A 17406-nucleotide genomic window follows, 5' to 3' on the forward strand; every position below is an offset into this window, starting at 1 on the left:
ATTTAGGGTATGAGCTAATAGATTGAAAATCAGTCTGAAACCTGGAATCAATGGAAAGCCTCCCATTTACTTCAATGGGCAAGTGACAAGGACTTTCATGAAAGAGCTGCTTCTATTTTACATGTGCACAACTGTCAGGAAAAACATCTGTAGTTTAAATACTGCTTCAAGCCACTTAACAGAGTCTTGCAAATCAATGGATTTACTCTCCAATATGAATGTAAGTAAATGAAAGTATTTTTTATCCATGAAGTAAAAATTGATCAGCTTCTCTGATTACTGATTGTGTGAGCTGTATTAATATAGAAAAATATGAAGAGTAAATGCCATTTACTCCACAGCAAATGCGAAATTCTATATTTAATCAGAAATAATCCACTGCACAGAGACAGGGTGCCGAGTGAGAGAGTAAGAGCAATTCAGCAGAAAAGGATCCATAGATTAAAAGTTGAACATGACCCAGGAGTGCCATGCTGTTTCCACCTTGAAGGTGTATATGACAGCAGGTAACGAACTTAAACTGTAGCAAGGGAGGCTCAGGATAAGCATTAATAAAAACCTTCTCCTGGTAAAGCTAGTGATAGGCTGCCTGGGAGAGAACCCAGCACGGCAGCAATGGAAGCCCCTGGGACCACTTTAGACAGCCATTGTTGGGGACGGTATGAGCGTAGTCAGTTCTGCCCCAGCACAGGGGAGCATTTTTAATGATGGGCATCCCTCCACTGACTCTTTCTCTTGTGGTCAATAAATAAAGTTTCCTTGTTTGCACTTTCAGGGTGCTTCACCTATCACCTTTCAATCAGTACTGAAATGTCAGCTCTGATAGCCAGTCAACCAATACTGCCAGACTCCACTGCCCATGGGTTGTTCTTTTCAATAAGCACCCTTTTTACCTTCTCTCATGTTACTTTTCACACTCTCAATAAACATTGTCAAGTGTTAATCATTAAAAAACTTCTGTGCTTATACCAATCTCCTAAAGATCTTTTAAAAGATACCAATCTTTTATAGGCAAGATCCCAGCTCTCTAAGAGCTTGCAAGTATAATTTAACTTGTTCTCCTCATCCATCTGCATTGAATTAGTATATTTTATATTTTAATTATACTTTCTCTAGGACAAGGACTATCTTTTTGTTATCTGTTCAGGTCATACTTAACGCCCAGCTTAGTCTTAGTTTACAATATGGCCCTGCTTGCACTAGTGCAATAAAGTGACATTTAGGATTCACTGAAACCCATCTCAAGGAATAATGCCACCTGGACTTGCATTTGCAGTATCAAAACATTTTGACAAGCTATTTCAATTTTAGAAACTTTAACTGTAGAGATAGATAGTTCTTATATCAGATTCTGCCTTTGGAAAAAAAAAAAAACAAACACTGCCCCCACCCCCACCCCCCCCAAAAAAAAAGCCAAAACAAGCTCATCGATTTCTAAAACTGAAGCTAGAAGACATCGATCCCTAAAAATAAAGACAGAAGCATTTTCAGAGATCTATAGCCACATGGGCTTCTAGCCTGCCAGGAGTCATCTTCCTGGGAAGAGAGCTATTTGTCATCCCTGTGAAAATCATATGAAAGCAAGTAAAAATGTTGACTCTTAGATGGAAGAAAGTAGTCTGCATGCAGTACAGACGTGCTAGAGCTTTCAGCAGCCAGATCCCATTCTCACAGAGATGCTTAAACCCTCCAGAGTTGCCTGTGACAGGATTTCACAAGAGACCTGATGACAGAGCAACAGGACCCATTTCACTGCCTGTGGGTGGCTGTGGGACAAGGGTGGTGGATGGCAAGGAAGCTGCTTGCTCATGTTCCTAGTGAGCTGCTTTGTGCACTCCCAGCAGCAGGAAAGAACAAGCGACAAAAGCTGTGCCAGACCGCAGGACCAGAATCAGACTGGGGAAATGGGGCTGTGGCTGGAGGTTAATGGTGAACAGAGAGGTATCTGACTGCAGACTGGGAGTCAAGAAATGGAGGAGAAGACTCAGGGGAGAGAAGAAACTACCAGACTTTCTGTCAGCCAATTCCCAGTGCAGAACTGTGTGGAGGAGCAGGGAGGTCATATTTGACCTAAGACTATCCCTGGACTCTCAGTGTGGCCTCCTTCAGTGTATGAGTTATAATACAGTCTTATATGACTAAGCTTTGAGTTTCCAACATTGCAGCTTAACCACTTCTGATTTAGCTTTGTGTCACTTTGCCTTATGTGGTAGAGAAACAGACTTACATAAACCAAACCGTACCCTCAAGAAACTAAATCATCCATCCTGCATATTAAAGAAAAACAACAGTATTGATAATACACACCCTGCCTGGAATTTTACAGAAAGAAATCTTTGAAACAACATATAATTAAACTGGAAAAATTGCTGCAGTGAGATTGTACAGAGACAAATGAGTCAGTCTACCATATATAATCATAACTGAAAAGATTAGAAGAAATTCTAAAAGAAGAGCATTTAGGAAGAATATTGTCATCAGCACAAATGTAGGAAGGAACATCCCCCTTTCCTTGTAGCACAGTAGGGTGCCTGACAACAGTAGACATCACCCTTGGTTACTGGAAAGGAGGGGTCAAAACAACTTCATCATAGAAGAGTAAGGCAGGGCTTTGGGTCCGTCAGGAGGACAGGAGAAAGGCAGAACTGGGGATTCAAAAAAGTCCTACTCTGTCAGCTCAGGGCACATAGAGAATAGCTGGAAACACAGATCCCCTGTGCTGGACCATGCAAGAGCAGGTTTTGGGGTTTTTTTTCTAAGGGAATTTGAAGCTTGAAGGCAAAACAAGCCCATCTGAAAAGCATGCCAGCTTATCTTAGTTACTCTGGTGTTTTAGCTGTTTTTTTCTTTGAGTTTTCAGTAGTTGCTCTTCATTGCCAAGCCTGTTATTTCACACATGACTGAGAGTCAAATCCTGAGTATGTTTCCCAGCCTACTGGGTTAAATAAGGGACCTGCCTCCTCTTTCCCTAGCCCCGAACAATAGAGAGCCCTTGCAACTAGTATGTTTCTCCCTGGTGGAGAATGGCCATGGACCCATTTAGTCACAGGTGTCATGCCCTACTTTAATTCTCCAAAACACACTGCATTGCAAACACCCATCACAGTGACCAAGAGAAAATGTTAGCAAAGCTCTGCTCCAAAGGAGGAGTGAACACCTTCTCCTTTCTTTCCTTTTTTATTGCTGTTGCAAAAAGGGACAGTCTTGCTGGATGAGTTCATTCTGCAGGTGCACACAAAGAACCAGGATTTGACCCATTCTTGAGTTTCACCTTGGTTATTGAGCATGGCTTGAACAGCTCCAACTGCCTCTCAGGGTCAATCCATGGGCAGCAATGCATCATACTACCTCGTGTGAATGGTAAGAGGGGTAGTATGTACTTCGCTTCTCAGTTTCTGGTGGGAGAACCTTGTCCACACAACCTACTTTGGCCATGCTGTTGCCACAAATACAATAACTATCTTGTGCCATCAAGCAGTGGTCATGGGGGTTATTAAATGACATGACACAGTAAAAAGGGATCAATGAATTCAAAACTTCCTACTTTTAAAGCATGTGTGTGGCTTGTTGCAGTGCATTCTACAGGAAAACACCTTAGGAAGCAATTGCTCAAGAAAACCCTCTTCTGCCATCTTAATCTTGTGCACCGCATGTTTGTTCCAGCAAATTTTCACTGTCTGCTAGTGATATTTTCTTTCAGGAGCTGAGACATATTCTCCATCATCAATCTAATCTACAGCTACAGCTGGGAGAGATGTTCTATTCTGGGAAGTAATTCACACACAGAAAAGTTCACATTTGGTTTCATGCATTGCTATTTATCTGTTTCAACTCCTGCACAGCAAATCCCCAGCCACACATTAGAAATGAACCCAGCCACCATCATTTCCTACAGGAAGAGATGGAATAAGTCTCACATCCATCACACAAGACTAACTCAACAGATAAACTGCAAGGTCCAAATCCTGAAAAAACTTCTCAAATTGTCCCAGTAACTTTCTGATGTATGGACAAGTGTACATGTCAGGTAGATATGGGGTGAGAAATGCTCATCATCCAGCACTAGGAAGAGAATAAGTAGAAATATTTAACCTGTAGCCTCAAGCACTCCATATCTGAGTGACAGAACTGTTCTATGAATAACAGGTTACAGGCCAAAGCCTCACCTCATGTACATCGCAGTAAATTGAAATTAGTGGAGCTATACTTGTACCAGCCAAAGGGCTAGTCCTGAACAGAGATAGTGACTTTCAGTGCCTATCATTACACCATTTAAAAGTCACTATAATTTTTTCAAAGTCAAAAGAATTACATCAGTGTAAAGCCAGCATAATAAGCAAGAGTCTCCATCTATCTATTATTTTTTCTGCTATGCTTTTTAGCTATAAAGCTTCTGATAAAAACCTCACGTGACAAAACTGCTAGTGCACACTCTAGAAGTTATTGGGGGTGGTGGGGATTTGTCCTTTTGCAGGACCAATCATGAAGAGACAGAACCTGTTATCAGCTTCTAATGATAAAGTGAGACACCCTTAAGCTCAGTTTTGAAAAAGATAGGTAAATTCAAAAGAAAGCCAAGACTTTTTACTAATTTTAATAAATGGAGAAGCAGCTAAGACATTTCCAAAAAGGAGAAAAACAAGAAAATTTAAAGATCCAGCTGCCTATTCTGCAAAACTTTAGTCAGTCTCTCAAGAATCACAAGAAGCACATACTCTGAGTGAGGCCTCTTGCCAGCATTGCTTAACTTTATACACTGGTTGCATCCCAGCTTCGCAACATAGATGCCAGTAATTCGTAAGGCAGATCACACACAGCAAGAACATAAAACCTCTCTGACGTGGCAAGTGGTAGTCAGACAATGGGTGATGATACGTCTGATGGTAATTAACGTCCTACAAATATCCTTGTGTTTTAGGCATTATTGCAGATAAATAGTAATCTACTGAAACAGCTGGAATTATTTGTGAGAAGATGTTATGACGTTTAGCACAGTTTTGTCTCCTTCTGTCTTGCCTCAGACATTTGGATGTGAAGTGCTGCAAAGCACCACTGGGTGGGCTAAATACAGAGTTCTGCAACCATAAGAAAATTGCTTTGTGTAACATCATCAAATATACATCCAGGCAAACGTTCTTCTTCCCAGGATATGGGAGAAAAGAAATGCTCTGCTTTGTTTGGCAACAACTTCAGAGCTGTTAAATAATAACCCATCGCTACCAGGCTATCATGGAAAAGCTTATCATTGCCCTATTAACAGAAGAGGGAATTAATGATGGCAGAAGATTAATGCAACAAACTGAATTGCAGGTATATGGGAACATATGTAGATGCCATTTGTCAATCATATCAGAATTCCTACAGCCAGCCCTGCAGTACTCTTCATGACTTGATAATAAAGGGGAGAGAGAAGTAAATTCAAGCTAATGGAAAAATACCTACCAGAAGGAAGTTCCAGGAAAGAAAAAGTCTTTCTTTTATCAAAGGACTTCTAAGTGTGCATACTACTGAAGCTTTGCACATCCTAAAATTTAAGGCAATTCTTTGCTAAATTGTCACCACAGATCAAGAGTAACATTCAGGTGTTCAGTGATGCATTAAAGACACACATTTTCCTTCCACACATGGCCTTGTTTACACCAAGACTTAGTCTCTTTTCTTAGGCCTACCCAATACACGCACTTTAGTAGCCCAAGGGGAGAGGATAGTGGTCTAACTACCAAATGTACAACCAGTATTTCAACTCCCCTAAACCACGGAGCACCAGCTCTGATCTCAGCTATACCCACTCTGCTCAGCCCTTTGGCTTTCTGCAGCAGCTGTGTTAGCACCACTCAGCTGACCTTGAAGGTTTTCTTTCAGCAGTAAGATTGTGGTCAAAACTATTCTAGTGGCTAAGGAACAAGTGTGTTTTCTGAGAGACAGTTTCAGTTCTCACCCCTGCTACAGCCTTTTTTTAAAAAAAAACTTAGAGAAATCCTTCATTTCCATAATTATTTCTAAAATAGCCTTGCTAAACTGGATTGCTCTGGTTCCCAGAGTCTTCTCAGGAGCCAGCACCTCTCAGGTGCCAAAAATTTACCTTACCTGCTGAAGGCATGCTGCATTCATGCTGCTTAGAAACTCCATTTGCCCTGAGGCTCGGTGGTGTCAGAAGGTCTCCAAGGAGCCCACAAGAAACAGCATCAAGCACCCAAGGGAGCCAAGCCCTCACTATGGGGGAAGATGGGATAGCTTGATAGCTGGGGATCTAACTGCAGCTTTGTAGGCTGCTGTAAGCTCCACGTGCAGCCTGGGTTTGCTCCTGAAGGTACCAGCAGTCACCCCAGAGGTGACCCCTAGGTAATTTTGTTTTGAGGCTGCTGTGATCAGCCCTATAAATAGCAGGGTCACTGGCACCAATATGTTTCAGGTCACCGTCAACTGAATTATGCTTACAAATTTCACAGATGTCTTGTAACACCTAAAACTAAAATAGTCATATGATATTCAGATACTATAATAACTGAGGTTATCAAGTACTTCATCTAGACTATAAAAGCCAAAACTCTACCCATTGGCTAAAGCATACAGCACTTACTTTAAGTGTGGAGTTCTTGCCCAAAACTTCCCCACAATTCATGTCTTGCTGGTTGTTGCATCCTGAAAGGTGGCTGCATTGCTGTTGTTTTCCTTCTCATGTGCTGGATGTAGAGTATTTACAGGTTTGTATTTACTAGTAAAATATTAGCCAAATAAAAGAATCATTCATATGTCTTACTGTGAAAATAACCATTTACTTGGAATAGCAGGACAAAAAGCTATCTCCATTAGAATTAATCATATCTTGTCTTTCACACTATGGCAAAAATCAAATATCCTTCAAGTACGCTGCACGTTATCCAAATAATAAGTCGTCGTCTAAACAGCACATGATGTCCCTGAGAAACTACACAAAAGTACCACTGATTGATCACTTTAAAAGCAGTAGTCCATGGACAAAGCATGTAAACCAAGGGCACAGTTTCGGTAGAATAAAATTAGCTGTGTGATGTTAGACCTACATTGTTCTTCCTGCCCTGCTCTGCTTCACTTCCAGGCATTCTACACAACCCATCCTGTTTATTCGGATGAGCTGTGAAGGGTCTAGAAGAGTTATTCTGGGATACTGTCCCAGACTTTTGGGATACTGATATGAAACACAACTCCCTTCATGCATTGGAATCTTTGGTCTTTTTTCAGTTTCTCAGGCTAATATCAGTGGAGTTATCTTGTGCCCTGATTTTAGTGAAACACTTCCTTGTTGTCATGGTTTAGCCCCAGCCAGCAATTAAGCACCACGCAGCCGCTCGCTCACTCCCCCTACCCCAATGGGATGGGGGAGACAATCAGAGGAGTAAGAGTGAGAAACACTCCTGGGTTGAGATAAGAACAGTTTAATAATTGAAATAAAGTAAAATAGTAATGATAATAGTAACAATAAAATAGTAATAATAATAATGTACAAAGCAAGTGATGCACAATGCAATTGCTCACCACCCGCCGACCGATACCCAGACAGTTCCCGAGCAGCGATCGCTGCTCCCTGGCCAACCCCCCCCAGTTTCTATACTGAGCATGACGCTGTATGGTATGGAATAGCCCTTTGGGCAGTTTGGATCAACTATCCTGGCTGTGTCCCCTCCCAGCTTCTTGTGCACCTGGCAGAGCATGGGAAGCTGAAAAGTCCTTGACTAGCATAAGCAGTACTTAGCAACAACTAAAAATATCAGCGTTTATCAACATTCTTCTCCTATTAAATCCAAAACACAGCACTATGGCAGCTACTAGGAAGAAAATTAACTCTATCCCAGCCGAAACCAGGACAACAAACTATTGTCCAGTTCAATATATCATTTTCTGATGTGTTGGACAGTACTGTATCCGGTCATGTTGTGGGAGACGTATCTGAAGTCCCCGGTCACTGGTGGAGATAGCCTGCAGTAGTAGATAATAGCAGCTGATGCCCTTCAGCAGGGCTCCTCAGTCCAGCCGCACAGCCTCTCTCCTACCCCGTGATCAGGAGCACTATGCACAGCCAGCCACGTTTGGCACATGCTGGCCTGGAGCAGGGGAGGCCCTGCAACTCTGCAGTAAGGTACTAGCCTAGTGGCTGAGAACCGGGAGACAGGAGCCAACAATACAAGACAAATGTGATGGACTAATCAAGCCATCTTCCTTATAGGAAACACCAGGATTATCTTCCTAGATGTCCAAAATGTCTTCTTTTTGTCACACAAGCCAACTGGGAAATACCTTTGTTTGCCCAAGGTTATTGCTATATGAAGTGACATTTTCTGTACATCTTTCAGGAGCAAACAAGACGGCAAGATGCACTCAGTTTCTTGAATGTTCTCCTATGGTATGAGGAGAAAGGCTGAACAGCTCTGATGCTATTAATCCAACTTAGAGTAAGGTTAATAACACTTACTAGGTATTAGTGATAAACTCATTCCATAACACTGTGTTACAGAGAAAATATCATCTGTTTTGAGAAAAATTAGTGTATGTTACCAGAAGCTGTCAGCAAAAAAAATGTTTCCTCTTCGAAAAAAAGCAGTAGAGATATGAGAATATCTTTGTCACTCTAACTGAAGACAGTTTTGTACTCATGAAAGAATTCCGGTGTGACACTTTTAAAATATAGACATGGTTTCACAGAATCATCATTTCTTACTGTCTTCTGCTGTAAGATATTACTGAGTTACTTGCTATACCTTAGTAACGCACACTGTAAAGAGTCAAATAATTGCTTTCCTCTTCCTAGATGTTCTCTTATTTGTACAGTTTTAAGGATTATTAACGTGAAGGATATTTCTGAGAGATACTTTTTGTTATTCGGCTTATCCAAATTATACTTCCTTAGGTGATAGAAAAAGCTATGGCATGAGAAAAACTTCTCTGGCACAGCAAGGAAATTAGACAAACAGCTTCATCCAAAAATAAAGCAGCAGTAAAGACACAGAACATGTTAATGAAATTCTCTATCATATGCTGCTACCACACAACAAAAGTTGTGTATCTTATAAGTAAAGCACTTAGGAAGGTCATATTTGGTAACGGCAACGAAGGTGAAGGACAGCCACACAGTTCAACGTTTGGGAAATGATGTGTGTATCATGGAAGGGAAGGTTAAATGAGTCACAGCTTGGCTGCGAGGCCAGGGGCTGTTGGTGGTGGGCAAATCACTCCTGTCGATATGTGCTACTCCATCTGACATCGGGTCGACGACTGTGTTTCCTTGGTGAAAAAAGCTAGGGAAGTAAACAGCAAGAGTCAGAAAACTGGAGGAGTTGGCCCCTCTTGTCAGCCTGGGCGCTGAGACAGCCAGCAGTAAAAAGACTGTGTGGCAATAATTATATACAGCCATGTAATCAGAAATTATCCTCACATCACAAACCCATTAAGAGCAGTAAATGAAGGTAGGGCAGACAATGGAAGTTGTTGCATTTGTTTGCTTTCTGCCATCTGACTTTTCAGTGTTATTTGCATTATTTTGCTATAAATAGTTTCTGTATATATGTATACATATGGAACTAAGACTGCAATACCTTTTAGTGTTTAATAATCTATTTCTTCTAAAGGGAAATGGGGAGAAGCTACAGTGCTCTGCAAGGCAAATATTTTCTAATTCATGAGGTCTGAAAAACATTTTATTGCAAATTACCATTTGCAATATTCTAGGGCATTAAGTCTTCCTCCCTCCACATATACATTACAATAAATACACTAAATTTCTCTTCCAGCAAATTTGTTTGTAGTAACTTCTAACATAACTGACTGCAATTACTGTCTGATACTGAATTATAACAAGATTGATCAGTTTGATTAGAGTTGGTGAACTGTTTCTAGACAGGCATTTTATTTGAAAAATACAGCCACTTCTTTCCTCACCAAATATCTACAGGATGATCGTGCTTTATGTGTTTTAAATCCTCGTTGTTTGAAATTATGCAGCAGATAGTATGTATTGCAGCATACTAAAGAACGATTAACCCTTTAATCTTGCTGTGGCAGTTTCAGCTGCTGATTTTCAGTGTGGACACACATCCAAGGTGCCTACTTTCATTTATCCTCCATCACTCGGGATACTTGCAGACCCACTAAGAAAAGTCTCATGCACTCTTTTGGCAGGAGCACCCTCCCACAGGAGTAATCAGGTCACTTCTTTCAAACCAGCTTGTGAACAAAGTTTTGCTGCCAGAAATGTTGGGGGCTGCAGGGAGGAATATGGGAAAGAAAAGGTAGCTCCTTTGCCTCGCTAAAGACCAGGCTTTGCTGGATTAGTAGCAGCCCCTGAAGCTGCTCTGCCTCTGTGGTTCAGGTGGACACTTCTGCTGGTACCTAGCCAGGTTTCTTCTGCTCGACCTCATTGAAGGAGCTTCTCTCTCTCCACTGGGTCTACAGACATGGAAATTAATTCAGAGTTTAAGTCTGGTTTTGCAGCAGCACTTACCAAGCTGGAGGAGCTGCTATCCTGAGCTATTAAAATATTGACATTGATTAGGGGCTTTTGTTGAAATGCATCTCTCTTCAGTCTCAAGGAAAGGCTGTGTCTCATATTTTGCTTGCTGCTATGTGCAGCTTGCGGTGTTGTTTGCCAAGTGTGTCTCAGAAAGAGTAATGATGTTTACAGTGCTTCATACATATTTAGACAATATTTTCATGATAATCACATGTAGAATTCATACCACCCATGAGATGGCCTTCTCTGAGCAGAAAAGAAATATCTGCCAGTGAAAATTATTGGTAAAGCAATATAGAGCTTCATGAATGGCTAATTTCTCTACACCTTTTAAAATCGCAGTTGTCATTTATAAATTACAATTATACAATTGCAATTTATAATACATATAACAGAATTTCAAAATATGTCACAGCAGGTCTCTTGTGATGGAGCCTAGACCACTGCTGCAGAACTCTGTCCAAGGAGCATTGATTCATATCAATTTTTGACCTGTGTAAACTGACAAGCTAGAGACCTACTGTGTGCACTGCCACTGTGTGCATGCTCTTACTGGGAAGTCTGTGGGAGCTGTATTATGCCTCTCCCTCCTGCCCAGTCCTCCTAAACTTTAGAACTGCCCAGTGTAGCATGTGTTCACTGAGTTAAAGAGTGCAGCAATGCTGACATGGCCTCCTTGTACAATCCCAGTTCTTTTGCACATGTCCTGGTTTCGGCTGGGATAGAGTTAATTTTCTTCCTAGTAGCAGGCACAGTGCTGTGTTTTGGATTTAAGAGGAGAAGAATGTTGATAAACGCTGATGTTTTAGGTGTTGCTAAGTACTGCTTATGCTAGTCAAGGACTTTTCAGCTTCCCATGCTCTGCCAGGTGCACAAGAAACTGGGAGGGGGCACAGCCAGGACAGCTGACCCAAACTGACCATAGGGCTATTCCATACCATATGACGTCATGCTCAGTATAGAAACTGGGGGGAGTTGGCCAGGAGGCAGCGATCGCTGTTCAGGAACTGGCTGGGTATCAGCTGGTGGGTGGTGAGCAATTGCATTGTGCATCACTTGCTTTGTGTATTATTATTGCTATTATTATTATATTGTTATAATTATTATTACTATTTTACTTTATTTTATTTCAATTATTAAACTGTTCTTATCTCAACCCAGGAGTTTTTCTCACTCTTACTCCTCCATTCTCTCCCCCATCCCACTGGCGCAGGGGGGGTGAGCGAGCAGCTGCATGGTGCTTAGTTTGCTGGCTGGGGTTAAACCATGACAGCACACCTTCATATAAATCACATTACACACAGGCTGTCACCACAGCAACTCTGCCATCTTAGATTAAATGCTACTAGTATAACACACGACAATGCCACGGGGCAAGCCAGGTCCCTGGCCACCTACGCACTAATGAAACCATCACCAGAACTGCCTATCTCAGCAGTGAAACCACCAACAGATTATATATGGAACATACCATTCGAGTTAATGCACCTGAAAGAAAAATGAAGGGAAATTGCACTTAAACAGCAAAATGGAGGGACCAGAAATGGGATTCAGTAATGTCCAGATGAAGCTGAAACTCCCTGACCTATTCCAACCATTAAACTGCTTCACTCTCCTTGATGACCTGTATCAGGGAAAAACACCAAAGCATCAGACAGCTCCCAACATGACCTGCTTTATTAGACAGTCCTTGCCCGAGAGGTCAACTGACCCACTTGCTCACCCATCTCTCATTTGGATTGAAGGAGGATTGAAGGGCAAGACAAAGAAGCTTTCCTGAAAGGTAAGAGTTAAAGTACAGAGGCAGTTGTTGGGGATGGGTATAAGCATACTGGGGAAGTATAACATTCATATTTTTCTTTAAGATTAGATGAAAAGTCTTACTCCTCCTTTTCTCAGCTATTGCAATATCCCTTTCTGGTTACAATCTATTTTGGCTGCTTTAATTGTTCTGGAGGACTTGACCTAGTAGCCAGGCAGTAAACACCTGCACTCCATCTCTGTCCTCTGAAAATATCTGTATCACCCTCTTTAACTCTCTACCTCCTGAGATACTTCTGGCATCATTACTTCGGCCACAAATGGAGACCAGAGCTCTGTTAAAACACAGAAATTAACATTCAAAGCAGAAGCTTGTGATTCAAAGCAAGGTATGCTATCTCACAGGTACTCCTTTCCCAACCCTAGCCCTTTCAAAGGTATGATAGTGCTTTTAACTATCACATGCTGTCTAGTAGACACTTACCTAAGACTTGTGGATGTCAAGAGATCCTCAATATTTCTTTCCACCAATGCAGCAACGTGATATTGCTCTGTGCCAACAAGGTATTGTGCCACATTGTGCTGGAACTAAAACAACTGGTGCAAGACAAGTTGAATGAAGCCCAAGTAACTGATATTACTGCCTTCCCAAGGGTGAAGCAACAATGTTGTCAGCTCCTCAGAAAGGGAGGAATAAGTATCATTCATCAGCAACATTTGAGCTGTTTCAGGGAAAACATCAGCGTACCACAAAGGAACCACAGCGGAAAGCCTGTGTTTTATATGAGATATGCATCTGAGGCCTCAAGAGACGGGACAGAGGGAAGTAGAAAGACTGAGTGCATGAGCACACATGAGAGAGGAGCTGGGGGATTGAGAACGACTAAGGATATATGCTAGCTCACATGGTAACAGGAAAGGATGTAAATAATAACAACTAATAAAAGTTGTCCTTCCTGAAGAATCATAGAATCACAGAATGCTTTGGATTGAAAGGGACCTTTAGAGGTCATCTAGCCCAACCCCCCCGCAGTGAGCAGGGACAGCTTTAACCAGATCAGGGTGCTCAGAGCCCCATCCAACCTGACCTTGAAGGTTTCTAGGGATGGGGCCTCCACTACCTCTCTGGGCAACCTGTGCCCGTTCTTGACAACCCTAAAGGTCCCTTCCAACCCAAAGCATTCTATGATTCTATGAAAACAAGCCTTGCTAAAAAGATTGTCCCCATCTTTCCTATAGGTCCCCTTTAAGTACTGGAAGGTCGCAATAAGGTCTCCTCGCAGCCTTCTCTTCTCCAGGCTGAACAACCCCAACTCTCTCAGCCTGTCCTCGTAGGAGAGGGGCTCCAGCCCTCGGATCATTTTTGTGGCCCTCCTCTGGACCCACTCCAACAGGTCTATATTCAGAAATGCTGTTGCCAAGGGAGGTAGGAAGGTCTGTCAGCAGCTGAAGAAGCTCCTAAGGATATTTTGCATGCCTTTTGCTAAGTGCATACTTTATATGAGGCAAATACTTCAAATTGTTTTGTTTAAATATTTCAAAGTATTTGCTCCCTGTTCATAGATAAAAGATGAAGAAAGCAAACTTCCAAATGCAATTTTAGTAATCTTCTGAGATGTCAGCATCCTGCTTTATAAATATTCTGTAACCATAAGCAGATTGCTTCCAAGCAGTGTGCACCTGGGGCTAAAGTTCACATTACAGAATCACAGAATCATTTTTGTCAGAAGGGACCTCCTGAGATCACTTAGTCCAACCCTCCAGCTCAGGGTCAGCTACAGCAATTTGCCCAGGACCATGTCCAGTCATGTTTTTAGCATCTCCAGAGATGGAGACTCCACAACCTCTCTGGGCAACCTGTGCCAGTGCTTGACCACCCTCACAGTAAAACCATATTTTCTTACATTCAGATGGAATTTTATGTGTTTTAATTTGTGTTCATTGCCTCTTGTCTTGTCTCTGGGCACCATTAAGAGTCTGGCACTTTCTTCTTCATAACCTTTTGTTGGGTGTTTATACATGTCGATGAGATCCCACTTGAGCCTGCTCTTCTCCAGGCTGAACAGCCCCAGCTCTCTCAGCCTTTCCTCATAGGAGAGATGCTCGAGTCCTTTAATCATTTTAGCAAACTTGTGCTGAACTGACTCCAGTAAGTCCATACTGGCTGCAGCACTCCTGATGTGGCCTTGCCAGTGCTGAGAAGGAAGGAAGGATCACTTCCCTCAGCCTAAGAATTTAAACAATCCTTATACATGCACTGGGTCACAAATAGAGAAGAAAAAGTAAAAAAATAACTATAAATGGACAGAGATGGCATTGTAACAGGGAAGCAGAGAGCAAACAGTCCTTAGAGATTTTAGTTATCATGCAAGAAACAACTTCAGGGCTGAGAAAGGCACAGTGCCGAACTAGAGTACAGTTTTTTTTGTTAGGGTGCTCTCCTGGAACCTGGAGAACTGTGTTTAGGTCTCCACTCTGTCTGAGGTGAAGGAGAAGCCATGTGAACGTGTGCCACATCTAACCCAAGAGCTAGCAGGTAGAAGAGTCCTTTCCTTGGGCTCTTCCACCCTGCTTTATCTGGCTCTTTCTGGTGAGATCTATGTGATCTGAACACGTGCTGCACTGGGCAGCTTAGGTGGGGGACTCCTGGCCTGTGGATCTCAGCAGAATTTAGGATCAACATATCCACCTAGAAGTTTGGCTCTGCCAGGGGTTGTATGATTCTGCTAGTTCACTGACAGAGTTGCAGATGTCCATGGGATTTTTAACAGAAATTTAAGGACCTGTACAATTAGATAGCAAAGCAGTGTCAATGACAGTGGTGCACATATGTTGATGTCATGAACCTAAATGCCAAATTATCCCTGTTGTTAGTCTGTTCTCTAGCCAATATATTTGCTTTAATCTTGCTTGCCTTTTTCCTCTCAGGGGTAAATAATGCATAGCCCATTTAAAAAAACTGGACCAGACGTCAGGTGATGGCAAACAGCTTTGCTTAAGTCACTTAACTGGAATGTGTTTTGCACCCTTGCAGGAGTTTTTGCTCAGTTATAGGAAGACTCTTGGGCTGAATGTCATGCCATTTTTAAAGTTCTCTTGGCAGAAGCACAGATTCCCCAAACAGCAGTGCAATATCACATAAACACTTCTTACAAAGCACTGTTGTCCATTAACTGCCTTCTCCAAGGGCCAATCTCCTACAGACTCATCTCTAAATACAGGCACTGCAAGATGTGAGCATGGAGGACTACAAGGCTATAGAGGCAGTCTCCAACACCAAGGACCCTTTATCTGCAACAAGGCTAGTCTGGATTTATATTTCTGTGAGGGTAGAGAGAATGAATCATATATCTTGGATACTAGTGGAAGAATTCTTGCTGCCTTGTCCTTTTGTAGACTACATTTTTAATACATATTACCTTTGTTGCTTGGTTACTCTCAAACCCCCCAATGCAGTTTTTAAAAATACATTTATTGCCTTGCCCATGCAGTCTCTACTCAAAAAGAAGCAATCAAGGAAGCAGTGCTGGCAACACAGAGCTGGATGCTGGCTGTTTTAAACACCATGCAGAACTCACTGACCTGCTCATCACTCCCCAAGCCCTTAGCTGCTGTATCTCCTATGTAAGAACAGTCTCATGGCAGAGATTACTCTGTCCTGCCTAAAACTGCCCCAGAATTATTAAAAAATGTGTCTGGTGAGGAAAGACCAGTTATGTCTTCAGAATTGCCAGTGTTTACATGAGTAGATACATAAACCATGGAGTAGGAGCTCTGGAATTATACACTATGAAACAGTGACAGTACAACACTAACGACTGATTTTCCCTTCCATTTCCACTGTATGTTGCTGACAAGCCCTCCAGATAGAAATGAATATGCAAATACATACAAATGATTCCAAAATAATAATGTGTGCAAAACTCAGAGCTGTAAGATGGACATGAAACACGAATTTACTTGGTGTGAAACTGCCTTCAACAAGCATTTTCACACTGTCTGTGAGATGGAGGAGGGTGGTAGCTATTTGACTGACTTTCATGTGAATCAAGTGTGTTCAGGAGATGCTGCTGGACCAGCACCCTGGCTAATTTTCACATCCACATGATGTATGGATTGCAAGCCCTGATCTGAACACTGACCCAGTACTCTTGGATTGCCAGAAGTTCAGTACTAGACTTGCATTTTAAGAAAGTTGGAAGCTTTTACAGGTGACTTAGAGATCAAGGCATCATTTGGAATTGGGAAAGCAAGCTGTTGTGTAGACACAGCCTTGATCTTGTCTCTGCAGCTGAAGGAAAATGAGGGAGGTGTCTCGGGCTGGTGAAGACACTCATCTTTTACACACTTACAAAGTGTGAGCTCATAAACAAAAGCATTGATTTTCTGTGAGAAACATTTAAGAGTAAAACACTGAAGCTTAGGCTTCTGTATTGTGTGCTTAGTCTTGACTCAAGTGGGAGTGATCACAGAGAACAATAAACAGAAGTCTAACAGACAAAGAGCAATTCAGTCTGGAAAGAAAAGATCCAGTGAGGCAAAAAGGAAAAAAAAAAAAAAAAAAATCATCACAGGGGCTGTAGGTAAAAAAGGGAACAGGAAAGGATGAAAGCTACATCATTTTTCTATTAAGTCAGAGAATGACGCACATTTTATGCTCAGGAGTTTTGAAACCAGCCAGGCCCAGATCCCTGGTGGCACAAATAGCATTTTTTTTTACTAGTGTGTTCTTCTAGTTTGCATTCACTAAAGACAGTGAATGAACAGAACTGTCTCATTTATAACTCATGGCACATGCACACACAGCACTCCTCTACCTTATACGCTTTGTCAGTGTAAATCAAAATCTCCTCTCAAGAGCGTGTTCATAAGTTTAATACCTTGGGCAGTCAAACTCCTTCCTGCTGTGTGTGGACAAACTGCAACCACTAAACCTGCACATACTCAGAGCTTGGGGTTGTTACTACCATTTTTTCTGATGTTTTAGCACCTCTGACTCTGTCAAGCAGCATCCAGTTCCTTGCTCAGTCACAAATCTTGTCTGTAGCCTTGGCAAAACAGTCATCTTCAAAAACAGCTGTCATCACCCCTCTGGACCAGTCTGCTTGCAGCAGGATGCCTCCTCTCCTGTGCTCCAGAGCCTGGGCACAGACACTCCTCGT

Source organism: Pelecanus crispus, chromosome 6 (assembly GCF_030463565.1).
Source record: "Pelecanus crispus isolate bPelCri1 chromosome 6, bPelCri1.pri, whole genome shotgun sequence".
Classification (NCBI taxonomy): domain Eukaryota; kingdom Metazoa; phylum Chordata; class Aves; order Pelecaniformes; family Pelecanidae; genus Pelecanus; species Pelecanus crispus.